This window comes from Artibeus jamaicensis, unplaced genomic scaffold, assembly GCF_021234435.1.
Source record: "Artibeus jamaicensis isolate MK-2021 breed Jamaican fruit bat unplaced genomic scaffold, CSHL_Jam_final contig_354, whole genome shotgun sequence".
In the NCBI taxonomy this organism is placed as follows: Eukaryota; Metazoa; Chordata; class Mammalia; order Chiroptera; family Phyllostomidae; genus Artibeus; species Artibeus jamaicensis.
Genome location: NW_026521803.1, coordinates 28,963,734 through 28,983,024, shown reverse-complemented (window position 1 = coordinate 28,983,024; position 19,291 = coordinate 28,963,734).

Genomic DNA, 19,291 nt, shown 5'->3' with positions numbered 1-19,291 from the left:
AGCTCCTCTGATGGTCTCCCTTTGTTTGAGGTCCCATAGGTTTCAGTGTTCTCCCAGATCCTGTCCTTGATCATCTTCCCTTTGCTACGTCCTCAGTAAAAGACCTTGTATGTGCTGGACCCTATGGTTATACCAGAGAATAAGCCACAGTTTCCCTCTTCCCAGAATTACAGCTCAGTGAGGAAACAAGAAGTAGTTGCTGCCGATTATGACAAGTCTGTGATGGGACGGGACGAAGGGTGGGGCAGAGAGTTGGGGACAGTAGCACACAACAGGGGCTGCATTCCATCTTCCCAGGACTCTCCAAGTCTGTTCCCAGGTCCAATTCTCTCTCGAACCGCAGACCTGTATTCACTGCAGCTTACTAGAATCTCCGTCTACAAGCCGCCTTAGATTCAGCATATCCACAGTGGAAATAATTGTATCCTACCCAGGGCTGTTGTTCATCCGGTCAGACTTCCCAGCTGTTGGTATTGGCTCATGCTTCCTGTCTCCCAGGTTTGGTACCTGGGGTCCATCGACTCTTCTTTTCTCTGATCAGCAAAATCCAATCAGCCCCTAGGTCTTATCAAGTCTCCCTTAGACACGCATGCTGGACAAGCCACAGTCATGTGACATGGGGCAGTTGTCTCTATCTCCAATGCCACCATTTTTCCTCATTATCTCTTCTCCTCACTGTGGCAGTGGCTTTCAGCTGGTCAGTCTCCTTGGCTGAATCTCCTCCCTTCTACCGCCCAGTGTATTGACCACACAGCACCCGAGCAAAGTTTTGTTTGCTTTTCTGTTTTTACATAGCCCTTCGCTTCTCATATCCGGAATTTCAGTGTTTTGCTACTTGTGTCAGCTTTCTCCCTCCCTCCCAAAACTCCATTTAATGTTAATTTCCCCCCATCATTACCAATCATCTCAACCCCATTTATTTAGAGTGTATGCTTTCCTCAATGGTTTTCACATTTTAGGGGTCTGTTTGCTTATTCTCTGGGCCTTCTGTTTGGTTCTATTGATGTATTTCTTTCCTCTGTGCCAATGCCACACTTAATTACACAGTGTTTTGCAGAATCTTAATATCTGGTAAAGCAAGTCACCAGCCAGTTTGTTATTTGATTGTCTCAGCTATTCTTAGATCTTCATGTATGTGTGTGTGTGTGTGTAGCATGAATGTTCCCTTGATTTTGGAACAAGCTATGCTAAATAAGCACAAACAAATCGGAAGATTGAGCATATATGACAGAGCTGTGACATTTGGAAATATCAACCAGATTATAAATACTGACCCGCGCGCTTGTTCCTGTGCCTCATTAGCTATGAAATACCTCTTCCTCGGATGCACTGTACACTTTTTCGAGCCTGACAGAATGGTGAAACCTGGTATTATTTCCACCATTTTATTCTTTTAATTTTATTTTTAAAGTTTGTGTTTTAATCCAAATTTTACATATGCCGAGTCCGTTTGTTTTTACAAGGTTTTAAATGAAAAGTAGCAGTTTCCTATCCCTCCCTCCACATCTCCATCCCTAGGGGCAACCATTTTCAGCCCTGATTATTTTGGTATTTATTTTAAAACTATATGCCTACACTTGTATTTCTACCTCATAATTCCCCCCCCCCCCCAATTTTAATCACTTAGTGTTAAACAGTCTGCTGAGAATTTCTCTGCTTTGGGCACACACATGCACCCTTCTCTTCCCTAGCCTCTCACCAGGGTTGGGTCGTAATTTTTGGTTAGGTCAGTATTTGGGATTAATGTTAATCCGACTATGTGAAATTCTGTAGTAAGCCACAAGGACTTTTCCACTCAACTTTTGTTTCTCCTGGAGGTAAACATGATCTCGCTCTTTTTGTTTGTTTGGCTTTCTGCTTACACATATCTAATTTAATCACAAAGACTTCAACAGTTGTCTGCCTCTTCCTTTCACAATCATCAGATACTTTATCAATTTTAGCTCCTGAGAAGCCTTCCCTGGAGATTTCTGGTGTGCTCCGATGTGGACTGCAAGCCCCTGCGCCGGGTGAACAGCCATCATCCTGGGCCCTTCCTACACCAATGAGTCTCTCGTGCTGGGTCTCCTGTGCCTCATTTCTCCCTTCCCGACGGTTCATTTCCCGGCTCTGGGTTCCCGGAACGCAAGGATGCCAGGTAAACACTGTGAGACCTTCCAGGTCTGACAATGTCTTTACGCCCCCTTCCTCACTGATTGGTACCTCAGGTGGTTATGGACGTCTAGGTCTGTAGTGCTTCACCTTCAGAATTCAGAGGGTATTCGCCATTATCTCCCAGCTTCCAGTGATGCTATTAAAAAATCCCAAGACTTTCTGATCTTTGAATACTTACAAAATTATTTTCTTGGTAGACAATGCTAGTATTTCCTAATGTGTTTGTTTCATCCGTTGCTCTGGGCACTTGGAAGGTCCTTTAAATTTCTAAACTCAAGTCCTTCATTCCCGGGAGGTTTCCTTCTCTTTCCCTCCCTCCCCTCCCCTCCCCTCCACTTTCTCTTTCTTTCCCTCCCCCCTTTTCTTCTTCCCTTCCTCCACTTCTCTCTTTTTTCTATGTTTCCTCTTTTCCTCTGATGTCTTTTACTGGCGCTGCTATTGGTTACATAATGTAACTCCTAAACTAGGCCTCTCATTTTCTTCCCTTTTCTATTTTCTACCCCCTTTTCTTTTTCTTCTTTCTGCGACTTTGCCTTCTACTGAATTTTTCACTTCTACTGCGATGCTTTTCACTCTCAAGAGCACTTGTTTTATTCTTGGAATGTTCTTTTTCTTAATCACCTCTCCTTTTCCTCTGGTTGCCATATCTTCCCTTATATCTCTAAAGATTAATAGCATTTTTTTGAGTTTTCTCAAATCAATTTCACTCCCCCTGTGTTGCTTTTTTCCATCTGTTCATCTGGGTCTGTATTGTTCATGTTGTGGCTTTTCTCCTGTGTCTGGAGATCATTGTTTGTGTCCTCGGGGACAAACGACAATAACAACTAATTGGGGGGTTCAGCCTATGTGAGTAGAAATTGTCCAGAGATGATCAATATCAGTATCTTCATGTTTTTCTTCTTGGGCTGGTCAAATTGTTTCCTGTCTTGAGGGCCAGTGCCTGGCCGCAGGGGTCCTGGAGAGAAGCGTGAGTCTCAGTCTCCAGTGCACACAGACTTGTTAACGCTCTGGCTTCTGGTAGGAGACTCCCACCCTCAACCACCAGGTGCTCCCCAGTCGAGAACCTCCTGTCCGAGCCTGTCCAGAGAATAAACTTGCGGTCTTCCTCCACAAAGGGCAGGCAGTTGTCTGGCTGTGCAGAGCTGGGAGGGAGTCTGAGAATCTAACTGTGTCTTGTGCAGAGTTTCAACCATTTATTTTAGCCTCATTTCCCCCTTTATTTCTGAAGATAACTGGTTCCACCCTTTCCTGAGCCTTTGAAGAGTTCTATCATTTCATCACATTGCTTCTGGCTTTTCCCCACTGTTGGCCTAGAACTGAGTTTTCTCAGTCCCAACACCACGGGACTGTGAGTGGGTGGCAAAGAGGACCAGACACAGTCCGCAACTTTATGGAACATGTCCTCCCACTGGGAGGCAGGTCTTGGCTCGCATCATGACAGTGCTGGGTGGAGTTAGAACGGTGTAACCTGCAAGGAGCTAATTAGCGTTAACATGATAAGGGAGGACAGTTGGATCGGCAACTGTTGGACAGTTGGCTGGTGGATCAGAGGATGTGGGTGGGAGGTGAGGGTCCATGGGGCAGGGAGCAGGGAAAGGCTCGTGTCCTGGCTTCCCTCTGGGGCAGACAGGTGGTCTCCCAGGAAGAAGAGGAGGACACGTCAGGGGAGAGTGCCAGGGTTGGATGCTGTGTGTGTGTGTGCATTGGGAAAAAGTGTGTTGGAGAAAATGATGAAATGGAGGGAGTGACAACAGTGAAAACAATTTTCCTACTGCACAGCTTTGCCCAGGGCCAGCCCCAGGCCTGTGAGCCATCGGGCAGGACCTGCAATTTCACTCACATGAAATTGTCTACTTTCCCTTCCCTTCCCTTCCCTGCGCTCCCTTACTACCTACCACCCATGGGTGTGTGCGGGATGGCACGGTGCAATTTACAAAATTAGTACATTCCCACTGACCCCACCCCATGCCGCCTTCCTGGTGGCCCTGCGATTTCATGGGTGACATGTTTGGCAGACTCCTAAAAACCCACACACTGCTGAGAGATGGCAGAGCCCTGAGGGCTAGAAACCCACAAAGGTTATAAATACCCTTCCTTCTCTCTCCCCAAGCTCAAGTCATGTCAACAAGCATTGTATTGAGCATCGAGTGTGTTCCAGGTACTAGCCAGGTGCTGGAAGGTAGCGTGGGAGAAGAGCACGTTGTAGTAAGTGATAACCCAGATCTGCTCCCCACGATCAAAGCTTTCCAGGCCCTTCTTATCCTCCAAGAGTCCTGTGTGCTCATGTGTGTAGGGCAATTTCCACTTTGCAAGCACTTCTCATCAGAGCCTCACAATGTCCCTCTAAGAGAGGCTGAGGAGGGGAGGAAGCCAAGCCATGTAGCCAAGATCATGTTGCTGGTAAGCAGGAGGCTGGAAGGGATCCTGGATCCTCTAGTTCAAAGCGGAGGGTTATGATAGCTCAGAAAGGCGGCCATGTTCAGACCCCAGTGTGAATGGAGGTCCACGGCCCCCCATGCCAGCATTTCAGAAAACTTCGAGTACTTCTTTCACCTCACACTTGGCTTGTGGTATCTCTTAAAGAAAGGAATTAAATAGGTCAAGAAACAAGAGACACAAAGAAGGGATTGTGAGCACTAGGAAAATAACTTATGTGCCCCCTCTTTCTGACTTTGTACCTCTCAACATTTTCCCACACCCAGTATTTCATGTGAGTCCCCCAACCTGGGAGTTAATAGCCCCCATTTATTGGGCTCTGATTCTATGGGAGGGACTGGTCTGCACACCTTCACCGACGTTACTTCACTTCATCCTCAACAACCCTGTGAGGCAGGCGCTTTCTTACCCCCATTTTACAGCTGGGAAAACAGAGATGTTGAGCCATTTGTCAAGGTCTCACAGCTGGTAAGTCAGGGAATCAGAATTTGATGCACAGGTGGTCTGCCCACAGGGCCCGGGCCTGCCATGTCATGGAGTGACTGTCAAGGGAGAGGACACTTGACTGTGGGGAGGTGAAGAGACTTGCTTGAGACCCCATAGCAGGTTCTAGAACTGGGGTTTCCCTGGTCCTCATGTGCCTCGCCTCTTCCCTGTTCTGCCTATCACACCACGCCCAGGAGAAGAGCCTCTAGTATGCTTGCAGGAGATGGGTTCCAACCTCACACAGTGGGGCAGGGCTGCAGGGTATTGCATTGGGAGCACCCAGAGAGGCTTCCCTGATGAAAAATGTCTTTTCTCCCCCTTACTATCCCAAGTGCCCCCAGATGCACAGTGAGTCCATCCCAGTGTATACGCCAGCAGAACTGTGTACATTCACACACGTGAGAGTGTGCACGCAGCGTTTTTGGAATAGCCCTGAGTGTCTATCTGCGGCGCAACAAATAAGCGCATTGTGGTGTAGCCATGTAATAGAGAACGATGCAGCACAAACTATGAACTGTAGCCCCGTGCAGCATCGTGGATGAGTCTTGCCCGCATGATGTGGAAGAAGTGAGACCCAAAAGAATAGCTACTGAATGAAGTTCAAGGCCAGTGAAGTTATCTATGGTGTTAGAAGTTAGGATAGGGGCTAGGAAAGGAGGGTGTGTAGGGAAGGGGAGAGCAAGAGAGGGGTTTCTGGGCACTGGCAGCATTTTTAGTTCTTGAGTTGGGTGGTGGATATGCAGGCACTCGCTTTGTGATCATTACTGACCTATATATGCATACATTGTGCATTTTAGATGTATTACAATCCACAATTTCAGAAAGGCAGTTTGTCAAAGAAAGTAATAATGTAATTGTCTTAGTTTGAGTTTCTCCAGAAGCAGACGCCGAGACAAAGCTCTCGGTGCAGCATCTCACTGGGAGACGTTCCCAGGAAGCACTGCAAGGGGAGATGGGCAGAGAAGGAAGCCAGTAAAGGATGTGTTATGGGGCAGGTGGCCCCTGGTGGCCAACGAGGTTCAGTCTCACCAGGGAACTGTGCCAGACGGAATCAACATGCCCAGGTTCCCTCCACTGAAGCTGGAATAAACTGGGGTACCTATCCTCCAAAGCCTGGCCACCAGCACCACTCCTGGGATATTACCTCCTTGGCACTCAGGCTAAGAGAAAGCCCGTACGCAGAAAATCACGGTGCTGGCTGGGACACTCCATGGATGGGGAGTGGAGTGCTGAGTGTCTGGGGCATGCGGGTGGCTCACTGACAGCTTCTGCTGCAGGAATGTAAGACTAACATGTCTCGAGCAAGTGAGGCATCAGAAGTGATGCAATCTGTTTGGATTTTGAAGTCAGAGAGACCAAAAAGCAACTCTTTGGTTTATTACCAAAATCCCCAGGTGATCGAGTGCCTGGTTGGTTGATCTTGAGCACTTAGAATGAATAAATAAATAAAAATAAAAATGGTCACAAAACTAGCACAGTCCTCGGAGTTCGAGGTATCGGGGCTTTAAAGATGCCACAGTGTGGCGGGAAATGTCACCCTAGGTTGGGCCACACTGTCCTATGTTTACACGTCACTAGCTCAACAAACATTCATTGAGACCTGGAATGTGGCGGGGGTGGGCACATGAGAAGTGTGTGGGACTCAGATGAGGACAAAGCAGCACTACCCCGATGCAGCGTATGTCCAGAAAGGGAGGTGGGAAAAAGAGGCCTCCAGAACCCGCCACGGCACGCTTTCCCTCCACAGGTGTTTGCCACGCTGACCACGCACCACACACTGTTCGGGACACTTGACGTTCATCGGTGAACTAAGTAGAGGAAGGAAACCTGTGCTGTGCCTTTTGCTCTAGTTGAGGAGACAGACCATAAAAATAAACGTTATCAAAGAGCAATTTACAGAGCACATTAGCAACTGACAAACCCTCTGAGGATCGAGCAGGGTTGTAGGCGGGACCAGGAGGGGACTGTTCTTGTAAATGGAGTGATCAGATCAGGCCTCATAGACACGTCCCCTCCCAGTAAAGCCACCTGCAGTCGAATCCTCCTTTGGAGGTTTGATTTGGGAGGAAACCAACTTCAAATGTCTAACACATCAGTTCCATTCACAGAAAATGAGCCCAGGTGGAAGCTTTGGGGGACCATGAGCTGGTCTTTGGACACGATGTGTTTGAGATGCTTGTAGGCCTTCCAGTGTAATATCTGGAGGCATCTGGGCATCCGGGTCCAGAAAGCAGTGTGGGCAGGAGAGGCAGACGTGGGGGTGTTGGGGCACTTGTCTCCCTGATCACATTGCTCAGGGAGAGTGTTCAGTGTGAGAAAGCCTCAGGAAGAGGGTGGGGCACTGAGAAACACGTTTAAGGTCATGCACATGGATTGGGGTGTGCAGAAGGGAGGGGGGCCTAAGGACAGCCCGAAAGGGAGGGGCCAGAGAGGTAGGGGGAGTCTGTGGAGTCCCGGGGGACAGACAGAGGGGCTCAAAAAGGAGGGAGAGGTCAGAGCACCAAACCGCCAGGGGCCGAGCTGGCTGGGGAGCCTGGCCTCCCAGTGTGGGTCTCAGAGGTCTCTGGTGCCATCAGTGTGAGCTGTCTCCATGGAGCAGTGAGGCAGGGCCAGATGGCAGCCAGCTGAGAAGTGACTGGGATGTGAGGAAGGAGTCGGCAAGTGGAGAGAAGCACTTTGGGAAACTTGGCTGTGACCTTGAAGGGGTGGGAGGTGCAGAAGAGATTGGAGTGTGAGAAAGATTCCTATATATTCCTATCCTGAGTGAAAAAAGCCACTGTGGGTGGGGGAGTGAAGAATATTCAAAAGTGAGAATGAGTGATGATGGGGAATGTGTTTAAGGAGGAAGGCACGGAAATAGTGTCGAATGGGGTGGGGTGGCAGGAGGAGACGCATCAGCGGCCTTTTGACTCTTCAGATCCCCTTGCCTGCAGTCAGGACCATCACTTGCCACTGTGGCAATGCCACAAGGTAGGCAGGACTAGGGTCTCTGTCTTCCAGATGGGGAACCGGATCACAGTTCTGTGCCTGGCCCACAGGCTCCCAAGGGGACACTGCCCACCAGATCCCCTGCTCTTGGATTTCCTTCGTGCACTTTCCCAAATGCACCTGGGACCATGCAGATGCTGACCAGCCTCCACGGCCTCTCAAAAGTGAACACTTGTGAGGCAGTGAGTGACTCAGGAGGAGGCACCCGAGTTCAGCCGGATTGACGGTCTCAGGCTGAGGACCATGGGGGTGAGCTGGTGGGGTGAGGAGACCCGATTCCTGTAGTTTTCAATGGCAAGAAGGCTTTCCCAGCAGCTGGGACACCTCACCAGGAACCACTCATTCAACAAGATCTACTGAGTGCCACCTTCCGTGCCAGGCACTTCTCCTGGATCAGATTGGCGGGGGGAGGGGAGAAAAGAGCTGAGGGCTCTAGAGAGCCTGGAGACCTAAGAAGGAGACTGGGTGCATGCGTTCTGGGTGCTGATTCAGTACCAAACAAGCTTGCAGTGGATGGAACCTCTTTGTCAGCCAGGAGGGTGGAATTGGTGAGCCAAGAGTGAAGTCCCGGGCTGGGAGTCTGGAGACTGGGGCTCAGTCCCAGCACTGCTGGTGACCTCCCCCCACTCAGCTCTGCTCTAGGGCAGTGCCGTCCCACAGAACATCCTATGAAGGCAGTGATGTTCTGTCCTGAGAGGTCCACCCAGAACGATGCCCACTAGCCACATGTGGCTACTGAGAACATGCAATGTGACCCATGGGACTAAGGAACTGAATTTTAAATTTTATTTTAAATTCAGTTTAATTTTAATAGCCCCATGTGCAGCTCTAAGGCACTTGGTGACTTTCTAGTGACCAAATTCAATGCCTGCATTTCTGTCCGAATCTCACTTTCTGTCCCTGGAGCATCCTTGTCCCTCTTCCAACCAACTTATTTGGTCCTGGTTGCTCTCTCTCACTCCTGTGACGTCAAATACCTTCCATATGCCAGCGGCTCACAAATCTATTTCTTTCCCTCAGACTCCTTTCCTGGGTTCCTGACCTGATTTCCCGATGCTTTCTGGGTATCTCCGCAATAACCTCAAAATAAATATGCCCCAAAGTAAATGGATTATTTCTCCCCATTTTTCCATACCTCCTTCAAACAAAGTAATCCTCCTGCATTTCTGGGCTAAAAATGGAGGAGAGGCGTCTTCTTTAAATTCCCCTCCGACTTCCGTATGTAATCAGTCACTGAAACCTACTGTGTCCATGCCAAACCATTTCCCGAAAGCAGCCCCTTCTGTCTCCACTGCCGACCCTACTACACAGGCAGAGCTGGGGCCAGAGCAGAACATCGGGCCCCATTGGGGGTGGGGTGGAATCAGTCTTCCCTCCCATGGGCCTCCACCCCAGCCGCGGGTGCATGGGCAACCCCTGGGGATCGTAACTAAGGAGAAGCTGGATACTTGCACAGGGGTGGGCAAGAGGCTGCTGAGTCGCCCCCAGTGTACCAAGGTTGCACCAGCCCAAGGTAGCGATGGCCGCTGCCTTGCCTTGTCCCTGGGACACTAAGGGGCATGGGTTCAACCCTGGCCTTCCCTGAGTTTGCCTTGGCCTCCCCTGGGGGTAGAGGGCAATGGAGGATATGATGCCCCACCAATGTGATGAGGACAAGTGGTGGGGGAGAGGGGGGAAACTGGGCGGAGCCTGAAGTGCTAGGGGCACAGAGGGTGTGGCTGAGGTCGCAGCCTGGGGAGGCAGTGGGCAGTGGGCCTGCGCCAGGGCCGAGGCTCCAAGCCTTCCCACATGCTTCGCTGTCCCAGACTAATCTCACAAAATACAAATTCAAAGACAAAAGGATCAAAAACTTCAAAATGGTACCCTCAGAGCATTAAACCGCACTGGTGGGGCCCTTCTAAGTGTGGGACCCTGGGGGCTCTCGGGTCACTTGCCCATGAAAGCCCCCTGCACACGTGTCCTGGTCCCTTTCTCCCCTTACCTTCACTGCCATAGTTGCAGTCACAGTTCACTTAGTTCCTTGTCCTTGCTGAACTGCTCAGAGGACCTAGACCACCAGAAGGGAACCAGGACCTGTACCTGCCCCTGGGTGGCACCCGAAGGTGTGTGAGGTGTATGACATTGTCACAACCACTGGAGGAGTGCTTATGGAATTCAATGGGCAGAGATAGCGGGTGCTGAATATCCCATTATATCTGCAGCTGCCCTGAACTAGACGACAACAGTGTCCCTGACAGAAGCACCGCCTTGATGCCGCCGTGTCCTACAGCACACGCGATTCTGGGGCAGCTATTCCAGAGCACCTGTTCCAGGCTTCTTGCCTCACGTGGCTCCTTACCTAGGTATCCCACAACTTTTTCTGGCCAGTCCCTGGAAGCAGAGCCCCGGCTCCTCTGTGTCCACCTCCCTTGGAGTCTCTGTTTCACTGCGCCGTGGTCACTGACTCCTGCCGTCTCCTTCACAGCTGCAACCTCTCGGAGAGCTTCAGTCTGGCTCTGGTATTGTTTCTGCCACCCATGAGCTATAAGGACCTGGGGGTCATTTCTCCTCTTAGCCTTCCACTGTGAAGTTCTATTCCCCCAGTTCTGCCATCATCAGAGAGCCCTCAGGTACTTCTCTGAAAACAACCCTTCAGCTGGCACCATAACCTTGATGGATTCGCCACAGGCTTGCCGTCATTTCCTCTGTCTTCTGTCCTGTGCAGCCTTGAACTGCAGATGTAAGTCACCCTCCCCTTTCTGCAGAGCACCTGCCTCTAGGAGGAGAAGGAAGGTGGCACCAGTGACCCCTCAGTCTCCCCTCCCCTCCGCCCCTGGACGCCACCATTCTACTTTCTGTCTGTGTGAATTTTCTGTCTAGGAATCTCACACAAGTGGAATCATACCATATTTATCCTTTCGTGCCTGACTTATTTCACTTAGCATAATGTCTTCAAGGTTGATGCACCTTGTAGCCTGTGCCAGAATCTCCTTCCGTCTAAAGGCTGAATAGTCCATTGTATGTACAGATGACATTTTTTAAAATCCATTTCTCTGTTGATGGACACGTGGTTATCCTCCCATAGTTTTTAAAGAAAACTGTCTCTGGATGACCCATCGAATCCAAGGGAGTACAGAGAAGAATAAGCATCTGATCTCTAAGTGGGTGGGATCTCACAGGAGCTTTCCACCTTAGGAGTGACAGAAGCCAGAGCGGCTGGTTTGTGGGGGCTTCTGGACAAAGAGTCATGGCCTCAGGGATCCAAGAGAAGAAAGGGGTGGGCTCCCCTGGGGTCAGTGGAATGGGCCCAGAGCAAGAAAGAATGCTGTGGGCCCAGCTCTCAGCTGAAGGAGGCAGGGTGAGAAAGGAGGTGACATTTGTCAGGGACAGTAAGTAGAGAGCAGGGACAGTGACTCTTTTGCTCTTGATTAAGAAAAGGAAAAGCAGGAGGGAAGGAGAACAAGGAAGGAAGAGAAGCAAGAGGGCAAAGGAGCGGACACGTATCTTGAGTGGTGACTGTGGGCGCAGCAGAAGGGCCAGGCACAGGGGCCAAGAGGGTGCGGTGGGAGGTGAGGGCCCGGCCGCTACGCAGTCTGCGGGGTCCAGTGGGAGATGAGGTGCAGGTGAAGGTGCTGAAGTACAAAGCCTTTCCTCCCCTCCACGATCCCTCTCAATGTATTTTTAAATTGCTATTCAATGTCATTATAAGTAAACATTTAAACTTATTAGAATGAATTTTGTCATTCATCCTTCTGTTGTGCCAGTTATGTACTTACTGTTTTGTTTATTGTAGTAAAATATGTAGAACATAAAATTTACTGTGTTAGCCATTTTTAAGAGTGCATTTTAGTGGCGTTCTGTATATTTGCATTGCTCTACAACCATCACCACCAGCCACCATGAACTCTTTTTCTCTATCCACACTGGAGGATATGTGTATTGATTTTAGGGAGAGAGGAAGAGAGAGAGGCAGACAGGGAGAAACATCAATCAGTTGCCTCCCTGACTGGGGATAGAACCCACAACCTAGGTATGCACCTGGACTGGGAATCGAACCTATAACCCTTTGTTGTACGAGATAACACTCCAACCAACTAAACCACCTGGTCAGGGCCACAATGAACTCCTTTCATCCTGTGGAAGTAAAATTCTGTACCCACTAGAAGGGCAACCATCACTCTGCTTTCTGTCCCTGTGCATTTGCCAACTCTAGGGGCCTCATCCACCCACCAGTCGACACCTACATTATCTCTACCTTTTGGCTATTGCGAATAGGCAAAGTCAGTTTTAAATGCAAATGTAAAAGCAGTGGACTCATGCAAATTGCCAAAATTATGTAATTCATATTTTCTAGCTTACACATTCATGCGTATTTCATTCCCACCACAATAGAGGAAACTCGGATGAAACTAACTCAACTATCATTATTTCTCTTAACTTATACACCTACCTCCACCTTCAGCGTACTGAGAGGTAACTAAGGAAGAACTTAAAAGGAAGTTGGGTTGCCCTTTCTTTTCCTTTCTTTTTATGTCATTTTTTATCATGAGTGGTTGGCTAATACAGGGAAGTAACATGAGTAAAAAAATATTTGCTAGGATCCCTTGGTCATTGTGTTTCTTAGCAGTGCCATTGCCATCTTTTTGTATTCAAAACAAGTTCTGGCTTGAATGGAGAGTGGCCTGTTGGGCTGACAGTGTCTGCTTACGCAGCTGTAGCTGTGTGGGCATTGGACACGAGCACAGGATCCCTGCAGGCCTGCGATGCGTGGGGGGTCAGCCAGACGCAGAGGCAGGACAGGTGAGGGGGTCGTGGAGCCGCAGAGAACACAGCCCATGCTACATGCAGTCAGGGTAACAAAGGGCAGAGGACATGGGTGTTCAGCCTATCTCCTCTCTCATGCCCATCAGGTTGTAGCAGGAAGGGAGGCGGAAGTACGGTCACAATTACATAGAACTAAAAATCTGTGGCATTTAGGTCCATTTAGGCTCAGGGTGAAAGAGCCCCACAAACCTCCAGGAACCCTGAATTGATTAGGGTTTTGTACCTGAGCCCAAGAATGCTCAGGAAGCGGCCGAGACATCCTTAAGAGGGGGTGGAGTTAGAGTGAACATTTTCTGTTTTCAAAGAGCGTATGTAATATGTTTTAGAAAGTTTTCTTTCTAATGTGTATAATAATATGTATGCAATTGAGGTTCCGATGGCTGGAGGGCTAAGCTTTAAATTTCTAGAAAACCTGCTCTGTGGCATACCACGTAAATAATGTGTTATTGTAGCTTTGATGGCCCATAGAAAATATTTAAGCTCTAGATAATTGCAGAGATAAGTACTCGGAGAGCATGGGCTGTGTCTCCGATTTCTTTTGCACACCTGGTAATGCTTGGTCCGGATACATGTTAGGTGGTAGGTGTAGTCTCATAGGAGGGCTGTGTACGGCTTGGGAGGAATTTGTGATACAATGAACCTGGTAGGTGGCCTCACTAATCCTACCTACATTTAGAACTGGTTTTCTCTAAAAGCTCACAGAAATGTAAACCTTTAAGAAGTATGGTTTGCTCTGTGTTCTTCCAAAGTTATCTAAAATACATTTTTATTAAATGGTAACTCTTAAGAAGTTGTTGAGTGAATGAATGACAAAGGTGGAGAGAGGAGACTGGAACTCTATCTACAGTTAGGGTTTCTGTTTCCTCACCTTTAACGTAAGTGTTTTATTTTTTTAAATTGTATTTATTTATCTTTTAGAGGGGACGAGGAGAAAGGGAGAGAAATATCAATGTATGGTCGCCTCTTGTGGGTCCCTTGCTGGGCACTGGCCTGCAACCCAAGCATGTGCCCTGCCTGGGAATCAAACCTCGGTCCCTTAGTTCGCAGGCCCATGCTCAATACACTGAGCTATACCAGCCAGGGCTAACATAAGTGTTGTAAACTGTATGCTGCATTCCACATGAAAGCATTATGATTCAGTTAATATTTATGAATTCAATTAAGATGGTCACTGCTTGATAAGAGGAAATTAACTATATTCATGTAACTCGGCAATACATTTATTACCAGATATTAAACCAACAGTGTTGACAAAACAGGAGAATAAATGGCAGGTGGAGAGTTAAATTCATTCACTTAACCGAGAATTATTAAATGCCTCCGTGTGCCAACGTGCTAGGCACTGTGTGGTTTAAAGTAGGAGTTACTACCCCTAATGTCAAGTTATTAATGTGGAGACAAGTTAGAGACATGTGAATAAAACTATGAAAAGGCACCATCAGACACATGTCATCAAGAGTAAGATTACAGGGGAGACCACAAGTGCCCAGAGAAGAAGATGGCCCACTGTGGGCCACAGTGATTTGAAGTTGCACAGTGCCTGCTCGTCTTCAGCCAGTGTGGGGACCCCTGCTTCTCCACTCTATGGTAAAGCTTATGGAGTCTTTTACCCAACCATTCATTCAGCAAACTATTTTTTGAGCACTGACAAAGTGTCAGGCACTTGGAAAAGTACTGGAATACAAAGATGACCCAATGGAGTCCTGTCCCCAAGTTGCTCAAATGGTGAAGGGGGCACTCAAGGTAATGGATGGCAGTGCAGTGTGGCAGTCTGGGTTGGCAGGGACCCACTGTTGCCGCCTCTCCTGACTGGTGGTGGCAGGCTTCCCATTGTGTCCCAACATGGACCCGGCATCCTTCTAGACTCAGCAACCAGGCAATCGCTACCCATCAATCAGACCTGGCACAGAAGATGGAACCTCTGCTTCCCTGGCAACAAGGGCTATAATAATACTGCACCCATTTGCTGTGGGAGCACAGAAAAGCAGTTGGTTGGCACTTTTTGGTGGAATCTGGTGAAGAAGTCACGGAGCAGATACAAGTCAAATGGACCTCAGAAAATGAGTGGATTAGAAACTCCCAGTTTCTTGTCCACTTCCTGTACTGTTGTGGCTTATTTGCAACTTGGAGAAAAGATAGTGGTCCTCGGGAAACACAACTTTTTTGGTAATTGTGGACCCTATTAAGGCTCCCTCAGATCAGGACCCAGGTGGGAGTAGCCGAGCCCTGGCAGGGACCGAGGCTTGAGGTGGGTAGTGAGGCTGAGCCAACCTGTTGGAGGAAGTCCAGGTCACTGGCCCAGCCCCTGGTTTTCTTTGGCAGAAGAATGTCCAGCCTCTTGATGTAGCTGGTGCCGAGCAGGCCAGGCGCAGTGAGCTCATGGCCTTCCCTGAGTCCTGGAGCTGGAGGCTGAGGGTGGAAGGGAGTGGAGGGCTGAAGATAGCTCTAATGGCTTTGGGCTTGCAGCAGGCAGGGCAGCAGACCCATGGAGACAGGAAACCTTCTGGGCTTTCAGACGTTGTGTCATATGATTGTTTATTTGGGAAGAGGAAGCCATGCAGAAAGCAGTGGTGCCCCATCACCACCTTCTGAGAGAGAAATCCAGCTGGCGCACGTGCACCCTCCCCATCCACATGCCCGTGGAGCACACGCACAAAGGCCCATGCCCTTCACCATCCACTCCCCTGCCCCCCACTCCGTGCATGCAGGTGAGGTCAAGTTCAAAAAGAAAAGATGCCTCCAGAGCCCCATCACCTACATTTCTACTTAGCCTTTGCTGCAAGGAACCCAGTTCTCCTGTCTCTCTTGGGCGAGTTATAGCTTGTTGAACCTCAGTTTCTGCATCTGTAAAATGAAGGACAGACAACCTGCTACTTGAGAAAATAGATAGAGAAGAGCTATGAAAGAACATAACAGCTCCGTCCGTATAATAAGTAATTTTTGTACTTAACACAACCGCATAGGCTCAGAGTTACGGAGTCACAGTGGACCCCGTCCTGGAGGCTCTGCATGAGAACCTGTTCCGTGTTTCTCTCCTGGCTTCTGCAGCGCCAGCAGCCCTCGGTGTTCCTTGGCTTATAGATGAACCAACCCAATCTTCGCCTCTGTCTTCACATGGCATTATCCTCTTGTGTCTCCAAATTTCCCTCTTTTATAAGGTCATTACTCATTAGGTTTAGGGCCCACCCTAATGTGGTATGATCTTATCTAACTTTAATTACATCTACAAATTTCCCATTTCCAAATAAGGCCATATTCAAAGGTTTCAGATGGACATGAACTTAGGGGACACTGTTGAACCGAGTATACAGGGATTGGGTCAACACTGAAAGGGGTCACGCAGTGATGGCAGCTGGAAGAGTGTAGGGGAGGACACGATGGCCCACACGTTGTTTTACATCTATGCTGTAGCATGCCACGTGGTCAATTTAGCATGATCTGAAAAATGAACGACTGCTCACCTTTTCCCACATACTCTGGAGAGGACTGGGTTTGAGGGCCCCGTCAAGAAAGCACAGTGACAGCTTTTGAGAGGCATTGCTCTTGAGCTATGGGATGGGTGTTGCAATGTTATGAGTCAGTGGTATTAAGGGACAAGAGCTATATTGTTTCAATACAAACAGGTGCTGAAGAGCCAGGACACTGTGACTTACCAGATAATAGGTCTTGCCCACAGTTCCTGGCTGGATGCTCCCCTGATCCTTGGAATTTCCTAAGTGTTGACAGAGTGCAGGTGTCTTTTTATTATGTTCATAAAGTGACCTTTGGACCCCACCCCAAAGGTAGGGGCTGGTTGCCAGGAACAGGTACCCTATGACTAAAGGTTTGGAATTTTCAGTCTCAAGCCTCCACCTCCAGGGAGAAGTAAGGGGCTAAAGGCTGAGTTTAATGGCCAATGGCCAATGACTTAGTCCATCGTGACTACATTAAAACTCAGGAGGACCACCTGATGGTCATTTATCAGAGAGCTTGTGCATCGGAGAACCAGAATACTTCTAGGTGCACCATGCAGAACCCCAAGCTCCACCAGGACAAAAGGACATCTCCTTACATATCTCTTTATCTAGCTATTGATGCCTATCTTCTTATGTGTCTTGTAATAAATCTGTAGTCCAGAGAGTAAATGGGTTTTCTTGACTCGTTCTAGAAAATTAATCAAACCTGGAGAGGGGGTTTGTGGGAACTTCTGATTTACAGCCAGTTGGTCAGAAGCACAGGTTACAAACCCGAACTTGGGATTAGCATCTGAAGTAGGGGGCTGTCTTGTAGGACCAAACCCTTAACCTGTGGCATCTGGTGCTGTCTCCAGGTCGGTAGTGTCAGACTTGGGTTAAATTCTTGGACCCCGCTCTGGAGTCCAAGAATTGCTTGTTGGTATGAGGAAGCCTCCACCCACATGTTGCAATTGGGTTCAAGAACCGTTTTTCCAGTGGCAGTAGGAGTAATAACGGTGTTGCTGCCTTTTCTCAAGGTGGGAGATTTAACTAAAAACAGTGCATTTGACAGTAGTGAATGAGAAAGGAAAGGAAAACATGGTGTTTGGACTTGAACAGGAAGACATGGTGCCTGGATACTATAAAGAATCTTTATGTGCATGGATGAAACAATAAATAAATATGTAAATACCTCTTCTCTACTAGCTATTCTGTGTCTTCATCACTAAGTCACTATCCTTCACGTGGGCCATGGAGTTCGTGATGCACTTTAAAATTCAACCGCATTTGTAGACGGGCATTCCAGAGCAGGCGTTTGCCTGGCGCCCTGCACGCTCTGAGGAAAAGCAGTTGGCTGCTTCCACACAGGCCCTGAGGGCGGTGTGGGCTCTCACTTGAACCACACCCTCAGGCAAATGCACAGCTCTATCTGACCTGGCATTTGGCTAACTGAGGGCCCCATGGGGGCCCTGGCTCACTGATAGGTCACTCCCTAATTCTTATGGGAGGGGCAGGAAATGGAGCAAGGAGACAATATACACTCAAGGAGAGGGAGAATGAAAGAAAGGAAGTCATACTATGGCATTATGTAAAATCTGAGGTAACTAGCAACTATTTTTCTGATCCTCGCAGATTTGAACTGAACCATCTTTGAGAACTGTCCTGGGAAGTTGTGCGGGAGAAGTGTGCACTCATGCACACTCGACCCAACAGCCACTGCACTCTCTCAACGTTGGAAGAGTGCATAGGCCCAGTGGCAGCTCCTACTGCTGGGGAGATCTTGAAGGAGGCTGGGCTGACTTGGGGGCCTTGCCTGCCCCTGCTGGCCCAGCTCCTCAGCCATGCTTGGGCCAGTGACTATCACTGAACAGCCTGGTTGCTGACCATTCAACTAACCCAGAGTATAACTTTCGATGGTTTGACTGACAGAGGCTTGGGAAATGTATGTTTGGAGGAGGACAGGGGTTAGGGGCTGGTTCTCCGGTGGAGAGTTGCATCCAAGGGTAGGTGGACAAAGTGTGGGGCAAGGGCTCCCGAAAGCTGGGGGGCCTGGTTAGAAATGGAGTGCACGGTTGAAGGACCCACTGTTGAGGGTTGACCCCTGGTGGCTCTCTGCTGGTATGTGGGGAAGTCCTATCCTGTGCACACCTTCAAGTTGTGCAGGCTCACATTTCAATTCCCTTGAGTTCCCACAGCCCTTTATTAAATCTGTTACCCTTTTGCAGGCCCTGGGGTGGCAAATAAATGACAGGTAGTTTGAGTGGTGTGGCCTGCCCTCACCAGCTTCTTCCTGGGGGCTGTTGGGGCGCCTGGTATCCCCCGAAGGGGGATGGTAACTGCAGTTGTGGGTCAGGACCTAAAGGGGAATGTGGACTGTGGCCCAGCTGGGAGCAGCAGGAGGAGCACTGGCCCCCGAGGAAGAACCTGCGGTCGGACTGAAGGGTAGAACTTCCACATCGTCAATATCTTCTGGGGCAAACTGGCCCCTGAAAGGTGCTTAGATTCTTGGATTTACTCATGTACATTTAAAAAAAGCAGGAATTAATGCTGGCAATATCTGGTGGGTGATTACAGATGGTTATTAATTCTTTCTGTTTTCTTTGGCCCTGTTGAAGAAGAAAAAATTCTGACACTTGTCGAAATGATAAGAGAGACTTTAATTAAAGAGGTTTTGCAATAGAGGAGAGAGGTCCACAAGGAGAAGGGAGGATTCATAGCCCAGGAAGGATGGGGGTCAGTGGATGGAAATTACTGAGAGGAGACATCAAGGGTGGTTGGGTTCTTACTAAACTGCCCTAACAGGATTCCTGCTCAAGGCTGGCCTTGACCAGTTATCAAGGGTGGGGGATGAGGAATTTGATCAGATATTGGAGGGGGGTTTTCAAGAAACTGACTTAGTAGGATTCTTGCTGCAACTGGACCAGCCAGGAGAAGACAGGGCCAAAGGTCCAGGCCTTGCCAAAAAGAGGGCTCAGAGAAGCCTGTCTGGA